Source organism: Desmodus rotundus, chromosome 4 (assembly GCF_022682495.2).
Source record: "Desmodus rotundus isolate HL8 chromosome 4, HLdesRot8A.1, whole genome shotgun sequence".
NCBI classification, from domain to species: domain Eukaryota; kingdom Metazoa; phylum Chordata; class Mammalia; order Chiroptera; family Phyllostomidae; genus Desmodus; species Desmodus rotundus.
In genome coordinates, this window is record NC_071390.1 from 30,972,501 (window position 1) to 30,984,196 (window position 11,696).

An 11,696-nucleotide genomic window follows, 5' to 3' on the forward strand; every position below is an offset into this window, starting at 1 on the left:
AGATGTTGTAAATGTCCTGTAAGGTCATTGAAAATAATGATGCTTCTGACTTCAACAGAAAACTACTTGTCCATCTCAATGAATGGTACCAACATCTGATCAATTACACAAAACCTGGCGAGACCTAGAAATACCCACCCTTCGTCTGCTCCCTCAACTCCAGGTCCAGCCTACTACTTATATCTGCAAATTTGCCTGAATCTGCATTTGCTCATCATCTTTCCTTGTAGCAAGTGGCTTTCTGCTGTTTCTCTTTGCCACCCTTTTCTCTGTCTGTATTGCTACAATAGCCTTCTAAGTGGTCTGTTTTCCAGCATGCTCCCCTTTGATTATTTCTACAGCCCACTGGTATGTCATTCAGTTATTGTCTCTGCTTTACTTAAAAACCTCTAATAGCTTTCCACCACTGTTAATATTACATATCCTTAATAGGTCCTTCAAGAGGTGGGTCTGACCCAGCTGGCAACTCAGCGTCCTGCACACCCTGACATCTTGCAGTTCAGAGAAGCATCAAGCCAGGCCTACGTAACCCGGACCCCACCCTCACCTCACACTTCTACTCCCTCTGCATCTTCCCAGTGTTGGCTTAAGCGTCTCAGGCAACACATTTTTACCACCTCCAGACCAGGTTGCATTCTTAATTATATATTCACCTAGAAACATCAGATACACTCACACTGAGAGATTTTCTACTAAACAGGTCTTAAAAACTGTCAAAATGATGAAAGACACAGGAAAGTGATGAACTGTTTCAGATTAAAAAGGACCTAGGAGACAGGACAACTAAATGCAAGTGCGATCCCAGGTGGGATCTTGGACCAGAGGAAAGACAGTGATGAAATGTGAATAAGATCTGTAGCTTAGATGACAGTACTGTAACAATATTAATTTCCTGATTTTGATAACTATTGTGATTACGTAAGGTGTTAATAACTGGGGAGAAATTGAAACATATACAGAAAGTCTGTGTACAATTTGTGCATTTTTTGAAGCCTGAAATTACTTTTAAATAATTTTATAAATGTTCAATTAATACCTTAAAAATCTCTTCCATAAGTAAAGGACAACAAAAGGGAAATAGTTTGCAACACTCCCAATGGCTAATCTATTATCTCAAAATTGTAGGGAATATTGGCAGAATAGTAAGAAAGAGAGAAAGAGTTGAATAAAAATGGCAAATAAACAAGTTATAAGAGAAATATAAATAGTTAAGTAAAATGTGAAAAATGTTTAACTTCACTAGTACTTAGGAAACTATGACTTTGAACAAGGTGCTTTTTATTTATTTGATTGACAAAATTTACATCATTGATCATACTCAATATTGATGACAATTGGAAGAAAAATGGACAATTTTTTAACATGCATTCCTATTGACCAAGCATTTCCAAGATTTCCCCGTAGACTATCCTGCTCAAATAACTCTCTCTCTCTCTTTCTCTCTCTCTCCAATCCCACTCTATTACGGCATGGTATAAAAATATTAACATTTTGGAAATAAAATTAAATAGCCAACAAAAGGGGGTGACTTAAAATAAAGAATCTGTATAGTGGATGAAGCCCCGAGGAAGGACTTACATCTGTCTGTATGCACTGAACCAGAAAGTTGTTCAAATTATAGCAATAAGTGACAAAAAAAAGCAAGTTGTAGAATAATATAGAAAGTTTGGCCCCATCCCTGTAATGCTATAATCCATATGTATTTCATGTGTATTGACATTTGCAAGAAAATAGTTTGAACAACATATACTGAATTTTTCTCAGTTGTTCTATTAAGAATGGAATCATGAAGGATTTCATATTCAATTCATTTATCTCTGTACAGTTTGTTACAAGTGTGTATCACTTCATAATCAGACAAATTGCACTTTTTTTAAGCCTTTAAATTTTGAGTAGGTAGCTCCATATTTGAATTCTAGCTCTGCCACATCTGTGTTTCTACATGTGTGAATTTTGATAAATTACTGCATTTCTCTGGTCTACAGTGAGAAGAGCTGTGTCCTCCTTGCTTTGCAATATTATTAAGGTAGTCGTAGTGCAGTAGTTATTCAAGGGTTTTCTCAATCCAGAGGCACTGGTCTGGCCTGACAGCTGAGCTGCGTGGCCCTAGTGTCGCACACCATACAGGCAGTTACTGGAAACAGAAATTTACTGCCTGCAGACCTGGAACACAGAGCCAGAGAGCCCTGTATAAACCCTTCAAAGTCAGTCCTACCAAATTCAAGACCCCGACTGCTCACCCTTGCTCCCTCCAGCCTTTACGGTGACAAACCAGTTGGCTCTGTCCACCTGTTCCTTAACCCTCTGTCCTGGACCTTGTACTGTGTGTCCGTAGCTCAAGATGTAACACTTGTTTGCATCAGGTTAGTTTTCTGCTCAGAAATGCACACTAGTGCCCTGGTGGCTTGGTTGTTTGGAGCATCATTCCGTACAACAAAAAGGTTGCGGGTTTGATTCCCGGTCAGGGCACAGACAGGTACCTAGGTTGCAGGTTCAATAGCAGGTCAGGGTCAGGGAGTTTATGAGAGGCAACCAATCAATGCTTCTCTCTCACATCAATGTTTCTCTCTCTTTCTCTTGCATTTCATCTCTCTCTGAGTAAATGAGTGAAAACATATCCTCTGGTGAGGATAAAATTAAAAACTGTACATTGGTACCTGATACACCAAGGTTGTGGCGTCAAGCCCCGGTTTGGGCACATACAAGAAGCAACCAATGAGTGCATAAAAAAGTGGAACAACAAATCAATGTTTTTCTCTCTTTTTCTCCCTCTCTTCCACTCTCTCTCTAAAACCAATAAATAAAATAAAAATAAAAATGCACACCAGGAACCTAGTGCCTACTGGAAGAGGTCTAAACACCCTCACCAGCCCTTCAGAGCCAGAGATCTGACCCCTTTTCTCTTCTTGCATATCATTAGACTTCGTTTCCCACTGCCCCCCACCACACGTCTTCCCCTACTTCCTTTTCTGGTCAGACCTTCTCTGCCCTGTCCTAACACCTGCCCTTCAGAAGGGTGTGCAACACCCTCTAAAATTCCCACCAGCCCTGCGGTTGTCTGAATCCATCCATCAAACAGCAGGTGTTAATAAGAAAGTGAAACAAGTATAGAGCGCCATTATAGAGACTCCAAGGCAGCCTTCATGATTATGTTATTACATGAAAAAGTCTATGGAAATCAGCAGGGAAAATGCAGAAAATGTAAAAACAGAAACACAAATCTGAATATAAAATTAGATTTAGCTCTTAAGTAGGTTTTTCTCAGCGTGGTTTAACTGACCACCTGCATCAAAGTCCCTCAAGAAGGTGGTCACAACGACCCACCTGAGTGCGCGGAACAAAAGCCAATGGCGGTGGATGGAAGACGGCGTGGTTTTGCAGACTACTCGGAGAAGCACCGCCCGCCCTAGTTACCTTTCTAAGTTTTTCAATACCATCATACTTGCCAAAGAAACATAGCCTTTCTGTCATAAGAATGGGATGGTCATTTACACTTCTTTCAAAGCCTACATCTTAATTTCTTAAATTATTTATTAATTGGGAAAATAAAGTTCTACACCCAGTGATTCCAACTGATTTTCATATTTTTATTTATTTTTCTTTAAGTACTGTATTGATTCAAAAAGCAGTTTCTCTGCCTGACTGAACAAAAAACCATGAACATATGGACGTATTCCAACCCTCTCTTTTCTAATCTTGTTCCATCCACCATGTGCGTTTGTTCCTCCTCTTAAAGAAAACTTATCTCGTGGACCAGTTTATTAACCAACGTTTCAAGGACAAAACCTATTGAGGAAAGAACTACAGTCAGTCCACCCGAGAGGCATGAACCCACAGGCACAAAGGGCTCCCTCTACTTCTTCTTGGTGGTGGAAGTGCGTATTTCCATTGCCAAAAAATAGGGCTCCGGCAGCAAGATAAATACAAGCACAGGGTCCTTAACTGAGCTGAATTTAACCAAGATCACCATTCCTGACTGTGGTCTTCCTACCCTCTGTAATTAAAAGGTGCACAGTTGCCCCAACCATTCAAGTTTGAAGTGTAACACTCTTCGAAGGGACCCACACTGGAGTTTCCCTCTGAACACAGGAAAAGGCAAAATAGGCATGTAGTGTTCAGTAAGAGCCGGAGAGGGTTAAAAATGAGTCATCATTGCCTTCCTGTTTCCAAATTCACCCAAACAGTCATCAAACCAAACAACCAAAATGAATAATTCGCCAGGGGTCCCAGGGGACTGTTATTACTGAGATGCACCCTTACCGAATCTGTGGCTCAGTCGCTGTGACGCCGCTGAAACAGAAGTATGGCAGGAGCTTAAAAAACAAAACACCAAATTCACCAAAACTCAAATTCTATCATCCTTAATCAAGTTTAAACTCACAAAATTTAAAAATAGTTCCTTTAAAAGGAACTGAACTTGAGTTAAATAATGATGTGTGATTTACACACAAGGGTAAATCAAAGGACGCACACTATATTTTTAAAGATGAGATTTAAACATTTTTCTTCAACTAAATAGTCATGTTTTACCCATGAACTTTACACACGACCAAGAAAAGGTTTTGCCTCCTTAGAAAAAACAATACTAGTTACAGGTTTCTGAAAAATTATTAACGAGACCAAGATATATAAAGGCTAATGTAATGTTAAAATATTAAAATCAGTGATGGCATAATCTCTCCTAAAGAAGCTCGGGGGGCTCTGGCCGGGTAGCTCAGTTGGTTAGGCCATCACCCCAATTTGCCAAGGTTTTAGGTTTAATCCCAGTCAGGGCACATACAAGAATCAACCAACGAATGCATAAATAAGTGGAACAACAAATCGATGTTCCTCTTCTTCTCTCCCTCCCCCTTCCTCTCTCTCTTTCTAAAATCAATTTAAAAAAAGAAGCTCTGGGGGAATTAAGAATTTTGTATTCTTAGTTGCTATAGCAGTCTTCCCACCTAAAATTAAAATCTGGCCTCTTGTAATTAGAAATAATTACTTCAACAAGTCAAAGAACAACTCAAATATACTCTGCAGTTACTCTATAAAGTATTCTAAATGAAAACAGTTACAAAAAGTCATCATAACTCCACCGTCACTTGTGAATGGGATATAAGATATTCTAGGAGTGCGGTACCTGACCAACAATTTAATGTGCACACGCTTACTTGTAACATCTCTCCTTATACCCAGTGATTCTTTATGTATAACTTATATATAATGTAAATGTCTCCCTAATATAATGGACTATATAGTATATACTATGTATAATGTGTACATCATACAGTGTATACATATAGGAATATAATATATACAGAAGTATGTAATGTATACCTAATGTAATGCATGTAACATCTATATCATATTAAATGTATATATTATATAATCAGATAATATTACATTACTCGTTACTTATATAATATATAATATGAGCTATATATTATACATTATATTAGGGAGACACAGCCTCCCTGCCTCCAGCAAAGAATCACTGCGTATAAGGAGAGATGGTACAAATGAATACGTATTGCATATATCAACTGTTAGGCGAAACCAAAAAATAACTGGTTTTTAAAGTAAGTGTAATAACAGAAACTGGAACACTTCTTAATGAAAAATACCACTTAAAAATATCAAAGAATCAAGTAAAAATAGCAAAAATTTTGTTCAACAATCTGGGCCAGAATCCTATATTAGAGATGGCATATTCTACACGGGAGATGACTAGACCCGGAATCTCCACGAGGACAAGCTTCCAGCACCCAGCATGCAGTATAGGAGGCAGGGGTGTGTTATCAATACAAGTCTGGAAAGCAGGCCTTGGAGTTGGACCGTCTGGGTCAGACCACCTGGGTCTGACTACCAGCTCTATCACCTACCAGCACATGACCCAGAGCCTTTTACCTAGCATCTCTGAACCCCAATGTTTTAATCTGCACAATGGTACCTAGTACATAAAGTTGTTTCATAAATTAATAATAACTATAATAACAAATGCGTATAGCACTTAACTTTCTGCCAGACACTTCTAATTCCTTCACATTTAAACCTATGTATTCATTCGACCCTCCCCCACGCCTTATGAGATAGAAATAAATACCCCAGTTGAAAGATGAGGGGATGGTGGCTCAGAGAATTTAGGAACTTGCTCAAAGACGCACAACTAGTAAATGGCAAAAAGAATTCATGCTCCTAACTATGCCATCATCCTTGACACAACACGTGTGAAGGTTTGCACAATGCCTAGCATGCAGCACGTGTTCACTAACTACCATTTATTACTAAATATCAGTCAGATGTTTGCACGATACTGAGGGTACACCGAAGCTCAGCAGCAAAGAATGTTGTGGTCCAGGGGTGATGGTCCATGCATGTGGAACCTGTGAATAATCACACTTGTGCCATAGGCTTACCACCCCGCTTCCGCATGGAGCAAAGAATTCTGATGTCTGACTGTGTTAAGTTTTCCCTTCTCCCTTTCAGCGTTTGGATTAAAAGTCAAGCTATCATTATCTAACATGAGATCACCCCCTCTTCTCCCTCCTTCTACTAATTTACTCCTCACCCAATTGCCAAAGTGTTCTTCCAAAAAGAGGTTTTCATCACTTAATCCTTTCAGGGAACCTACCTTGAATTGGTTACCTTATCGAATCAAAATTCCACTCACTGGCTTTCCAGGGCCTGAATAAGACGTGAAAGGAACATGCCTTTAACTCTAGTTCAAGGACCTACTAACCAAGTAAATACCTGATAAGAATGGCCATGTTTCATTAGGTAGAGGATATCAGTGTTTGTATTACTTCAAAAGAGTGATAAGCCATTTTTTATTTTATTTATTTATTTTGGACATAGCCCATTAGAAAAGAAATTTAAGTGTTTAAGGATCTCACTTGATTTTTTATTCAGAATATAACAAGCTTGATTGGAAGACATAAATGGAAGAAGGTCAAACAGAAAACTTGCATTATTAATATGCATGATAATGTTAACATCCAGGCAAACTTAAGACAGCTTTCTAATCTTCAGTCCTGAAGTTAGATCATGAATCATAGAGTAAACCTCTAATGACTGGTTATGGAAAGTCATAACAATTAAAAAGAAAAAAAGAGGAAGGCATAGCAGCCTTAATATTCCAGATCACACAATGCAACCATTTCCAAAAGGACTTTGAAAGGTTAACTAGAGCAAATTAAAACATATGAATTACTGGTGCTTATATAAAGGAGTTGCTTTTAATAAATGCAAGTTACTAAGTAACTACCAGTCTGAATTAGACTCTGAGCCAGCCACATCAATGGACAAACATACACAAATTTAATTTAAAATTTAGAAAGAAAGTCAAACACCATGTGTTTTGATGACTTAAGCCATTTGCCAAAGGTTTAATTGGCTTTTCCATTTAGCATGAGATGCTGGACCATACTAGAAGTTCATCTGATTTGCTTAGAAATGCAAATAGTATCTGACAAAAGGTACATCCGAATGTAGCTACATCCAGATTATTCCTGAGTTGAACATTCTGATGTCAACTCAGGATTTCTGAATGTACACTCACATATGCCACTGGACAATTCACATGTTCATCCAGCTGGAATAAGCTGGTCAACAGATACCAATCTGTACTTTTGTTTGGTTTTGTTGTATTTCAAAGGGATTGTTACTGTTCCTTCGTGGAAGAAGTTGATCTTACTTTACTGAATATATCAGTGGGTTTCACTTTGATGAAAAGTTTGGTGATTCATATAAAGTTATGGCTAAAAATAATCAATACTAGATGTGACGCAGTTAAGTTGGGAAGTAAAGACATTTCAGAATTGTTTTTCATTTAACAAGTATTTATTGAGCATCTGTAATCCATTAGCCGAAAGGAACAGCCAGTTGACTCTAATATTTTCAGGGATGACTATGAGTCATTTCTTGTAGTATCATTTCAAGTTACTCACAAATCTTTCACAGGGTTGAGAAAAAAAATGCCACCGTTAAACAGAATCACAAATCTAGTGGCTTACAACGTGTCTAATTTGTAAATATAGGTTCCATGAAGGCACTCCATTTCCTAGGCAGCAACTACATATTTCTTCTACCCTTCATATTTTGAGCAAGAATTACCAGACTCCTATTCTCTGTGCAAAGCAACCTCACTCCCTGGGTTGGTGCTGTAAGTAGGACTGGGAAGTCACTGAAGGAGGAATATGGTCAGACTGGTTTAGTTAAGTCCTAGGTAATGAAAGTAAAAAGAGGTAACTATTATTAACAACTCTTTCGACTGTTTTTATCAGTCCTTCTCAGGAGCCAACCCCAGAGACATTCTCTTCTCCAGGAGCAAATCTCTTGGCTGAGGACACCCTTGGTGATACGGCCCCCCTCAATTCCTCTCTTCAAGCCTCTCACTGGTAGTAAGTCCTACGAAGCAGCAAAAGTAGTCAAGGAACTTGCCCTGAAGACCACAACATGGGTAAATGACTAGGATTCTCTGTCTCATAATTTCAATGGTGCTTATTTTACCAAAGAATATAATAAAACAATTTTTAAAAAATTCTCAAGAATCAGCTGACACATAAATTCCAACTGAGATTCCCAAGTGACCAACAATGTGCTTGGATACAGGCTTGCCCAGAAAAGCAGCAGCCAGTTCATTCTCCAGGTAGATTCCATAACAGTTCATGCCTTTGAATGAAGAAGCTGTAACACAGTAACAGTAAACAGGAGTAGTCTACTTCTCAAAGACACGAACTTGCATTTTTTTTTTACAATCAGTATTTATAGCTACAGAATGCCCACTATAATTCAGCTATAGAGCACACTTTTGAAATTCAGTTGAGCATCCATCCCACAAACATAAGATTGTCCATTGAAACAGGGTCCTGGGAAAAAATAAAACCCAGTGGTTTAATCTCTATAAAACAATCACAGAAAACTACCACCCAACACTTCACACAGGAAGTCAAAAATCCAGGTGTAATTTATCTGCTGGAACAAATCTGACATTGATAGGGCCTTGAATCAAGAAATGATACATCAGCATCTTACTGATATTATAATTTTGGAAACTCCTTAAAATCGAGGGCTTCATTTTCCTCTCAGTGGCTAGCAAGATGTTTGGAAGGCAGCGTACTCACTGTCCCTTAATTTGAAAGATGTGTTTTCACTTCCTACCAAACACTGATTTCCAGAAAGCCACCCCACACCCCATGCCACTCAAACACTTAAGATGTTTTTCCCAATCCTCTAAATCAGATTCTGTTTCTTGAATTATTTATTACGTATGTATTTTTAAAGTTTTTTTTAAATTAAATTTATTAGGGTAACATTGGTTAATAAAATTATATAGGTTTTTGTAATTTTTAAAAAATTTTCAGTAATTATACCATCTTAGGCTCTCGGATATCAACAGTGTGGGTTATTTTAGAGAGTTCTGGAAAAATATGTTCTACTGACATTACACTTTGTGCATTTCATGGAAGACATTTGGTTCAGGCTTAAATTACTCAGGTGAGGGAAAATGTCAGGAGTTGCTCATAAACGGCGTAAAAGTAAACGTCATCTAGAAAGGCATGCTACATATCCGACAAAGGTAAAGGTCTATTTTTCTAATCCCGGCCCCTCCCTTCTCCACACCACGCACCTCCGAAGCCAGTGCGGTGGTCTCTTTCAATGCCGACACCACGTCCAAGTTGGAACCAGAAACACGCGTGTAGGTCACTTACAGAGTCCGGCCCTGCCACCTAGAGCCACAGCTTCCTGCCTGACTCATCAAGGTGAAACGAAGCCCTAGGGGCCGGCTAGGGCCGCACAGAGGCATCGCAGGCGCAGGCGACTGATCGGGGCACTGGATGGAAGGAAGTGAGCCAGCAAAAGGCATTCTCTTCCCGCGCAACGAACCCCAGACCCGACGCCGCCAGCGGAAGAGGGACTGGCTGCGTGCCAGGCAACCGTGCACGCGGACCCGGCGTGCACTCTCGCCTGTGCCGGTGCGCGCTCACACTCCTGTATACACGCACGCACGCGCGTCTACTCACCAGCAGCCCCTGTTGTCTGGACCCCGCGTGGGACGGCGACTGCAGCGGCTGCACCCGCGCCTGTCGTGTGGCCTTGGCATCCGTCTGGCCGCTGCAGCCGGGGCCGCTCTGGGTTCTGCTAGAAGGCACTGCAGCTGGGTGCTACGGCACCCGGCGTGAAGGCGCCGGCTCGCTCGCCTCGGCCGTACCTCCTCCCGGCTCTGTGGACGGATGGAGCTTCCCAGTTCCACTCTCTCCAGCTGAGTGCGTGGATCTCCTCCTCCCGCTGGCTGAGGTGGCCCCGTAGTGCCAGGGGCGATCAGCGTCCCCGCAAACCCACGCTCTGGCCGGCCGATCCCGAGCCTGCTGCAGTTGTTCCTGCTGCCGCCGCTGCAGGAAAGAAATTGTCACTGCGATGGTCCAGGCCTCCCGTGCCCCGGCCCCTGGGTGCCGCCTCCGCCTCTGCCTCCGCCCCCTCTTCCGCCGCTGCGGCCTCCCGCAACGAGCAGAAAAAGCTCGCAGGTGGAAAAGCAAGTCTCTGCGGTGGGCCTAGAGCGAGAGTGAAACGAATGGGTGCGACTTTCTCCTCTGAACCTGGCACGCCCCTCCTCAGCCCCAACCACCTGGACTCTCAATTTGCTCTACCATCAATTTTGCGAAAGACTGCAGTGTACACACCTGTGATGCAGATGTTTTTGACCATGAACTCTACTGAAGTTGGGGAAAAGATGGGGTTTGGGGGAAAATCCCACTTATACCGCCTGTTAGGAATTCCACCTTGAGATTTATCCATAACCTACTCCCACCATGAAGTACTTTAATCCTCTTTCCCACCATGCCCACTTCCCCCTCCACGGGTAATGCAAACTATTATAATATCATCTGGATATTCTTATACTATAATTATAATGTGCGGTGTCTTTAGTATGGTCCTGGTATTATGCCAGACGCTCCAACTTGAAATCTTATTTCATCCTCTCCACAGACTTAGAAATGGCACTCTTTCTTACCCATGACGGAGACACAGTAGAAGTTAAGATTTAAAATCTGATTTGACATCAAAAGCTATTTTTATTGGCTAGGAAGATTCTAACGATTTATAAATGTTTTACAGACATCGCTGCTGCTGGATGAAACACAGGCACTTTCCCCCGTGTCCAGAGTTTGGTTGGGAGGCAACTTGCAAGTGAGCAAAGTGATGGCAGACGGGAGCAGTGGAATGTCAGCTCTTCCTAATCTAATTTTCCTTGGAGATTAAACTGCTGGCCCTGGCTCTGCCACTGACTGACCCGTTTAGCCACAGGCATTTCAACTTCTTAGGCCTCATCTCCCTGCATTGGTTTTTAAAATAAAATGGTTTGACAATCTCGGAGAACTTTTAAGAAGCCACGGTGTCATTGTTTTTCTAATGTTGAATTTGGTTCCCAATTTGAAAGTCAGAAAATTTCACAAAAGTTCAGACTTTTGGCATGTTCTGAAAAGCTGGAATAACTGGCAACCTTTGGTCCCTGATAGGTTCTAGCAACTATCAGCTAAAGCCAAGTAATAGGTGTCCCCTTCAGACTGGGAAGGTAGTTTTCGGTTTCCCACAGTCCCACCGCTGCTTTATGGCCCATCCCGCTGACATTTGAGGATATGGTAGACATCTGTGTTTGCAGTTCGGAACTAGATAATCTCGTGACCGACAGTCAATCCAAAATTCAGTGATAATTA

The 11,696-nt window shown here is 41.0% G+C and overlaps 1 protein-coding gene across 4 annotated transcripts in view; it reads right to left on the bottom strand.

The window, feature by feature from the left end:
- The window catches only part of STAMBPL1 (STAM binding protein like 1), a 49,313-nt gene extending 38,884 nt beyond the window's left edge, over positions 1-10,429 (bottom strand). For 2 of the 4 annotated variants that reach the window (XM_024563455.4, XM_045197773.3), the window contains exon 1: positions 10,005-10,429. The gene's annotated coding sequence lies outside the window, so the exon portion shown is untranslated. Of the gene's footprint in view, positions 1-9,610; positions 9,946-10,004 lie in introns of those variants that run through there. The other 2 variants (XM_045197774.3, XM_024563456.4) reach the window with 2 other exon arrangements.
- Between the last annotated feature and the right edge of the window lie 1,267 nt (positions 10,430-11,696).